Source organism: Malurus melanocephalus, unplaced genomic scaffold (genome assembly GCF_030028575.1).
Source record: "Malurus melanocephalus ecotype Western Australia unplaced genomic scaffold, MMel_1.1 scaffold_85, whole genome shotgun sequence".
Taxonomy (NCBI): Eukaryota; Metazoa; Chordata; class Aves; order Passeriformes; family Maluridae; genus Malurus; species Malurus melanocephalus.
This window is the reverse complement of record NW_026623317.1, coordinates 692,823-700,055: the sequence shown is the minus strand read 5'-3', so window position 1 is coordinate 700,055 and position 7,233 is coordinate 692,823. Positions and strand designations below refer to the sequence as shown.

General features: G+C 49.8%; 1 protein-coding gene across 2 annotated transcripts in view; it reads right to left on the bottom strand.

Moving 5' to 3' along the window:
• Nucleotides 1–6,896, bottom strand: part of SETBP1 (SET binding protein 1) — a 268,835-nt gene extending 261,939 nt beyond the window's left edge. For both annotated transcript variants that reach the window (XM_057367784.1, XM_057367785.1), the window contains exon 1: nucleotides 6,073–6,896. The gene's annotated coding sequence lies outside the window, so the exon portion shown is untranslated. The remainder of the gene's footprint in view (nucleotides 1–6,072) is intronic.
• Nucleotides 6,897–7,233: the final 337 nt, after the last annotated feature.

Here is a 7,233-nt window from a genome sequence, read left to right as displayed (position 1 = left end):
CAGGAAGGATTTCCTTGTCTAGCAAACTAATAAGATTTCAGAGGAGTTTCAGTAGAAACCCCACTGCATTCTCCAAAGCCAAGTATTTAGCAAGTCTGGAGGAGAGGTAGGCATGGATCACAGCATCACTCCAGAATGTGCTGGGTCTGGAAACACAGAGGGAAGTTAGGCCAGTCTCYAAGTCTTAGAAATCACATCAGTAGGACATTCAGGATATGTGGACTCATATGGAGGGAAGACGTGACTGTAACGCCTTGCAGCTTGACCTCTGGTTTGAGTATCATCATTTTCTCCCTTCCATCTTAAAACTGACTTCTCCATCTGCTAAAATGCCAGGACAGAAAGAGAGTGATTCATTGTATACATATATATCTCAGTTTTAAAGGTTAAGGCTAACAGAAATTTCAAAGTAACTTAAAACCTCAGGCTTCCGATCTTTAACCCATCTCTAATTTTGAGGTATTTGAGTGAGTCCTGGGTTACCCCGTGCTTGCCTACCACACATTCTTCTGAAAATCATTCCCAAGCACTGCTACAAGTTATACCACAGCGCAGTGGAGGAAATTTTGCTCTCATTGCTGCCATCCTCACAGAGTCCTTATCTGCCCTGGATCGTACAGCAACCCTTGCAGAAACAGGAATTSACTCCTTCAGAGGTATTGAGGAGCTTAATAAGTCACCCCATAAGAGTATTTAACCACAATCCCAGCTTCTCACAAAATACTGAGGAGCCAAACCTTGGGCCACCCCATGCTCTGGTGTTCACCAGGGCAGGTCTGAGCCTTGCCACCACCGTCTGACCTCACGTTTGCAGGGAAATCCATCTCCTCCTGCACGGCTTCTGTGCACATCGTGCTTGCTTTCAAAAGGGTGTGTCAGACTCAACAGCCCTACACAGGAAAGAAAGCTCAGGCTCATCCTCACCACCTGTAAGCTCCTGTTTTCCATGGAAAAGCCCTGGGCTGGATGGACAAGAGCCCCAACACTGTGCAAGAGTAACCCTGACAGGGGGACCTGTGAGCAGTGCCTGTGCCCACATTCCCAGAGTGCTTCTCTGGCCACCTTCCTCTTTGGTCACCTGCTCTTCTTCCAAGTTTTCACTTGGTCTTTTGGAGAGACATGAAAGACAACAAAAGCCGAACTGAAATCATGTCAGAGGATTTCTTTTCATACCCAGTTGTCCCAAGTCTTACTTAAAAGCTCATCTTTGCATTTGGACAAAYTGTCCTTCAAAGTAAATCCAACTCCAAAATGGCAAAATAGCTCCTAACTTTGCTCTCTCYAAAGAGCTGGTAAATATAAATTAGCTACTTCCTTCATTCATTTCCTCAGCTCTGAAAGATAGGCTGCATTATTCTCTGGCTGCTTTTATTCAATTTAAGAAATTATTTTGTCTTCCTTTATTCCCCCAGCTGTTTATTCCACTCACTTTGTACTCTCTATGAACAGTTCAATGTGAATTCAGAATCCAGGTGCCTGTCACAGAGCTGTGCTTGGTTCCAGCACCAGCAGATCTCTAAGCAGGTCCAAAAATTCAATAAACTTTTGAAGGCACACTAGGTGAAGCCTTCTCACTGGGAGAGAAAGAAACAGTCTCCAAGTGTTGCTAACCACACACACTTGCAAACTGATTTCATATCTGTTTCAGAAGGAAAAARGAGTCCCAGTATTGAAAGTTTGGAAATCCCTTTCAGATCTGACAGTCCCCCYAGGCTAAAACATGGAATTGAGGGATTTTAAATTCCATCTTTAATCAAGGTGACAATTTTCTAAAAGCACAAGTCATTTTATTTCCTCAGCAAGAATGATGGAAAAGGAAACCCTTTTTTATCAAGTTGGRAAGAGAGAAAGTAATGAGAACAGAGCCTACAATAGAAGCAAAACCTGTCCCAGTAGAAACCACAAGCCCTGCAGCAAAACACTGGGAACCTTCTCTRCTGAGGCTCTCCCACAAAATCTCACCTTTATATCTTTGGACTAGCTCTAAACTTTGGATTAATGCTGCCCTAAGGTTGCCTGGACTTCCCAGCAATGAGGCTAGATGTTATCACAGATTTCCTCTGACCACTTATTATTTTACAGGTCACTTAGAGAAATATTCCTCCCTGTGAGGGTGGAGAGGCCATGGCTCAGGTTGCCCAGAGAAGCTGCCSCATCCCTGGGGGAGTTCTAGGCCACATTGGACAGGGCTTGGGCTCCCTGGGGTATGGCAGGGGGTGGGATAGGATGAGGTCTAAGGTCCCTTCCAACTCAAATCATTCTATAATCCTACAATTTTTACACCCAGACTTGCTGCCCTTGTCTCATCACCTAAAGCAYACTCAGTCTCAGCATCCACCAATCCAAAACCTGCAGGCCTACATGCTGTGGCAGGCAAAAATGGTGCTGCATCCTCTGAACACGGCTTAAAATCTGTCCCTCCATGCTTCATGGAACACATTTTGGCAGTTATTAATTCTGCCTTTCAACATCACCGCAGACCCACAGATCACAGATACTCCAGAGATGGGTACTTAATGGGGAGCAAGGAAAACCGCCTAGGCATATGGTTAAACAAATCAGTCATCAGTTCACTGGGACAGCTTTCATTTCCATCACAGCAATCTGTTGGATCCCAGAACTGTTTTTACGTGGTTCATTAGACAATAGCCTTTCTTGCTACTAGTTGGGTCAAGAGTCAAAATTGCTGTGTAATTGCAAGKCTCAGGGCACAAGGCAAGAGTTTTTCAGTCCTGGAGGGTGTTGTCCAAAGGGGAAAGAAAACAGAAGGGAAAGATTATGTGTGAGCAATTGAGCCCTACTGAGAGGGGGGAAAAAAGTCACTGAAACTGGGATTAGGCAAATCTGGTCATGGAAAAAAAGAGTCCTGTTGGTAAATTGGCACTTCCACCTAAGAGATGTGTGTGGTGGGGAGAAGGAGCTCAAAGGATGGATCAAAAGAGAGCAGATTAAGCAGGATCTGAAAATTATGGTTGGACCTTTCTGAGCATTTAATTTCTCGAGTTAATTAAGCACACGGCAATAGCTGTTGTTAAACAAGAGCAGTTCCCAACTTAATCAAAGTACATTATTGAAAACAATACAGAGCAACCTCAGCAGAGAAACCAGTATATATCAAATTGAGCTAAATAGCTCAGTTATGATCATTATTAATAATAAATCATGGCCACTGTTTCTTTTGTTTGCCAACAACCAGCATAGTTTATGGCTCTGCACAAACCTAACACACCATTTTATGGCATTTCAAAAAGTGCGTCCTCCTGAAATGATAATGTGTTAATAATCTATGCTGGGCTTTTTGGCAGGAATCAAAAAGCTCAAACGACTTGAAATAACATCAGCTAAAAATTATTTATTCCCCATCCCTAGCTGCAGAGAAAACAGAGGTTTTCTTGGCTCAGTTACTTCTCAATAGACTTCTGGTTTCAATTAAAACTTTGAGTCTGAGAAGTTTAAAAAAAAAAAAAAAGTTGAAGCTAATAAGAGATGGAAGAGAAGTCTCCATTCACTGAGTGTTTCTGCTCTTTTTTTCCCCCCTATTTTTACATAACCCTTCTGAGCTAAGAGCACAGATTAAAGTACAAGTCCATTGTGTGGAAGGTTGGGTTTTTTTTTTTCTCCTTTCAGCTAAAAATCAAATGGAGACAAAAAAGTTCCTCCTTTGGGTGGAAGGAGCTTCTGATGAGGGGCATAATCTCAGTAAAGGCTGAGGAACTGCAGAAAGCTGTGCATGAAACAGACACTTGCACATTTTCCCTGGAASTGTTCAAGGCCAGGCTGGATGGGGCTGGGAGCAACCTGGTCTAGGGTAAGGTGTCCCTGCCTTGAGGCAAAACGGAATCAGAACGAGATGAGTTTTAACATCCCTTCCAACAAAAACATTCTGTGATTTCATGAATCCCTGATAGGAATTTGTTTTTGCTTTCTACCATAAAGGGTCCACTCGCTTCCTCAGGTTCATGCTGTCACTGCCCATCTCTAGACACCTGATTAGACCATTTCTGTAGCCTGCACCAAGTTAGTCCATGCAGCGGCTTTCAAACCAGTAATTGTTCCCATTTGGGCCCAAAAATGCTGCACACAGGACTGGATTTGCCAGCAGCCCTTTCCTCCTRAAACAATTCCGTCCACAGGAGGAGGCTCAGGTGCCCTCGCTGACAGCAGAGCACGGACCGTTCCGCGCTCTCCTCTCCCCACGCATCCTTTGCGGTGTGACAGGATTTTGGACACACGGCGAGTCCCCCCCCGCCCCGGAGCAGGGCCACCGCGGGCCCGTGGCTAATGAAACACCTCTGTATACCGGGGGAACAGCCTGCCAGGCTCCCCTACCCTCCTCCTCCCTCCATCCTGCTACTCCTCCCAGAGCCCGGCTGGGTTAGCCCGGCTCACGGCAGCCGCGGGGATAYCGCCACCCCACGGTACCGGAATGGGTGGGTATTCCCCTCGCATCTCCCCAGGCATCCCCCACGCACCAAAGCCCCTCTCTTATCCCCCTTCCCGAGCACGGGAGGAGCTGCCCACCGCGGGTGTCCGAGCCGGGTGTGCCCTGTCTCCCCCCCGCCTCCCCGGGTTGGGCTCCCGGCGGCCAAGTGCCCTTTGAGCATCAGGCGTCAGGCCCGGGATTATCGGGGCCGTTTATTTGAAGCGGAAACGAATCGGAAATCCTTCTCTCAACTGCCTTTCGGAGACATAAATACGGCAGGCGGGGGCAGCGCGGGGCCCGCCGTGCCCGCTGGGGCGGTGGGATGTTGGGATGCAAACACACGGACRCGCTGGCGGTGACACTCACACTCGATCACACCGACACACGCTCACACCCGGGGCAACAGGGCTTGGGAGGTCCCGATTTCCCGGTGCCCGGCGGGGAAAGCCGGCGAGGAAGGGGTGTGAGTGCGAGTGCGAGTTGGAGTGTGAGTGCGAGTGCCCCGCGCTGGGCAGGAGCCTTGCGCCAGGGCTGGGGGTGACAATAGCCGCCCGCGGCTGCGGGGCTGCGCCTTACCCCCTCTGTCCCCAGCCACCCCGCAGCCCGGTCACATCGGCGGGATCCAGCCTGTCCATGGCTGAACTCCGCTTCCACCCGTGGTGGGGGCAAAGGGGGCCACCAGAGTCCCGGGGGCGGCAATCAGYGGCTCATTACGATCATTATCCAGCCACCGAGCGGGGTGGGGGTGGTGGCGGGGGGGGGTGTCCCGCTTTGCTAATTACACCCCCCCACACACACCCCCCCCCGCCGTTCCCCCACTTCGTTGTTCCCCTAAATCGCCGCTTTTCGGGGCTGCGTGTCCTTTTCAATGTCAAAACACGCCGGGGCCACCCCGGGGCAGCGGCGCCCCCCGCTTCACCCGCGGAGCCCCGCGCACACACACGCTCACACTCACACTCRCACACACACACACACGCACTCACACGAATCCCCATAAGGTTACAGTGCTGCTCTCTAGCTCCACTTAACCTGCAATTTACGAAGCGGGGGAGGGGGTCGTGTCCCCCCCGATTTCCACAGGCACACACATAGCTGCCACCTACACGTATAAACACATATAGGCTACCAAAGCGGGGGCCGCGAGAGGGGGTACGAGGCGGGGGTGGTGGTGGTGGGGGGAATAAATACATTATGCAAACTCCTAAAAAATATCCCAACCCTTTCCCAGTATCACGGTCTTACACACACCACCAGGACCCCCCCACACCCCACCAGAACCACACACAGACAGACACACATGCCCCGAAACAGGCACAAAGCATGGGGAGGGAAAGGGGTCGGAGGGAATGGGGAGGAGGATTCGCATGCAAGGCATRGAGGAGAAAGGTTCCCCCCTCCCAAAAAATAAATAAAGCCCTTTACGCGCCATTGCAAAGTCACAACAGTGGGGCAAAAAAAGAAAAAAAGGGACGACATTAACTTTTGCATGCAGAAGGGGGAAAAAATAAAAAAAAAAATTAAAAAAAAGGGGGAGAAGGAAAAGGAGAGAGGCGTACGACCCTCCAGCAATTCCGATCATCAAGGAAGACCTTTCCTCGATGCCTCAGAATTTTTGTTGCCCTTTTTTTTTCCCCCTCTCATTTACTAACCCATATCCCCAAAACGGCGGCGGGGGCTTCTTAGTAGCTTCCTCTTCTTCTTCTTTCTTCCTCCTCCTCCTCCTCCTCCTCCTCCTCGGATTTCCCCTCTTCTTGTCTCTTCTCTTTTAGATCCCGGTTTCAATCCCTCGCCACAGCCCCCAAAGGTGCTTTTGCTTGTGTTGCGGCAAACCCATGGCGGTGTTCATCTGTCAGATGGGGATGAGGGGAGCGCCCGGCCGCGCAGCGCACGCAGAGCGCAGAGGGAGGAGGGCGGGGGGAGGAGGAGGAAGGCACCGGGGAGAGGGAGATGGACGGACAGACAGACGGAGAGATAGCTCGAGAGATAAATGATAGATAGAGGGAGATAAATAGAGCGAGATAGAGCGAGAAAGAGGGGAAAATGGCGTCTTGGAAAGCCGGAATCCCGGAGTAAATCAAATTAACACGCAACACCCAGAGCAGTCCCGGCTAATTTTAGCAGGATCCAAAATAAAATGAAAAGGAAAAAGGGGGGTGGGTAGGAGGAGAAGGGGGGGATAGGGGGGCGGGGGGTGAAAGAAAGGAGGAGGGGGTAAGAAGGGGGGGAAAAAAAAAAAGGGAAACCGAAAAAAAAAAAGCCCCTCAATGCACTGGATAAAATCCTGGATTTGAAATCGATGGAGCCGGTCTCCAGCTCTCTCGCTTTTTCTTTTCTTTTCCTTCTTTTAAAATTTTTTTTGGTTGGGGGCCTCTTTTGCTTTCTGCTTGTTGTTGCTGGTTGGTTGGGAGCCTTTTGCAGGGGGGCGAGGTTGCGGGGAAGCGTTTTCGGTTTTGCTTTTCCCGGCGAGGAGTAAAAAAAAAAAAAAAAAAAAAAAAAAAAAAAAAAAAAAAAAAAAAAAAAAAAAAAAAAAAAAAAAAAAAAAAAAAAAAAAAAAAAAAAGAAAAGAAAGAAAAAGAGCAAAGCCCCGCCAGGAGAAAAGGGCTGCTTGGCCGCGGCGAGGAAGCTTTCCTTTATCCCTGCTCGCTCCGGAGCGGGTGCCGGAGCTCCGGCGGGCTGCGGGGCTGCGGCCGCCCGCCCCGCTCCGCTCCCCGCTCCCCCCGCGCCGCCCCGCGCCGGGCCGGGGGAGGGCGAAGGGAAGGCGGAGGGAAAACACCCCCTTCTCCCGATGGGGCCGGAGTCGGTGCTCGCAC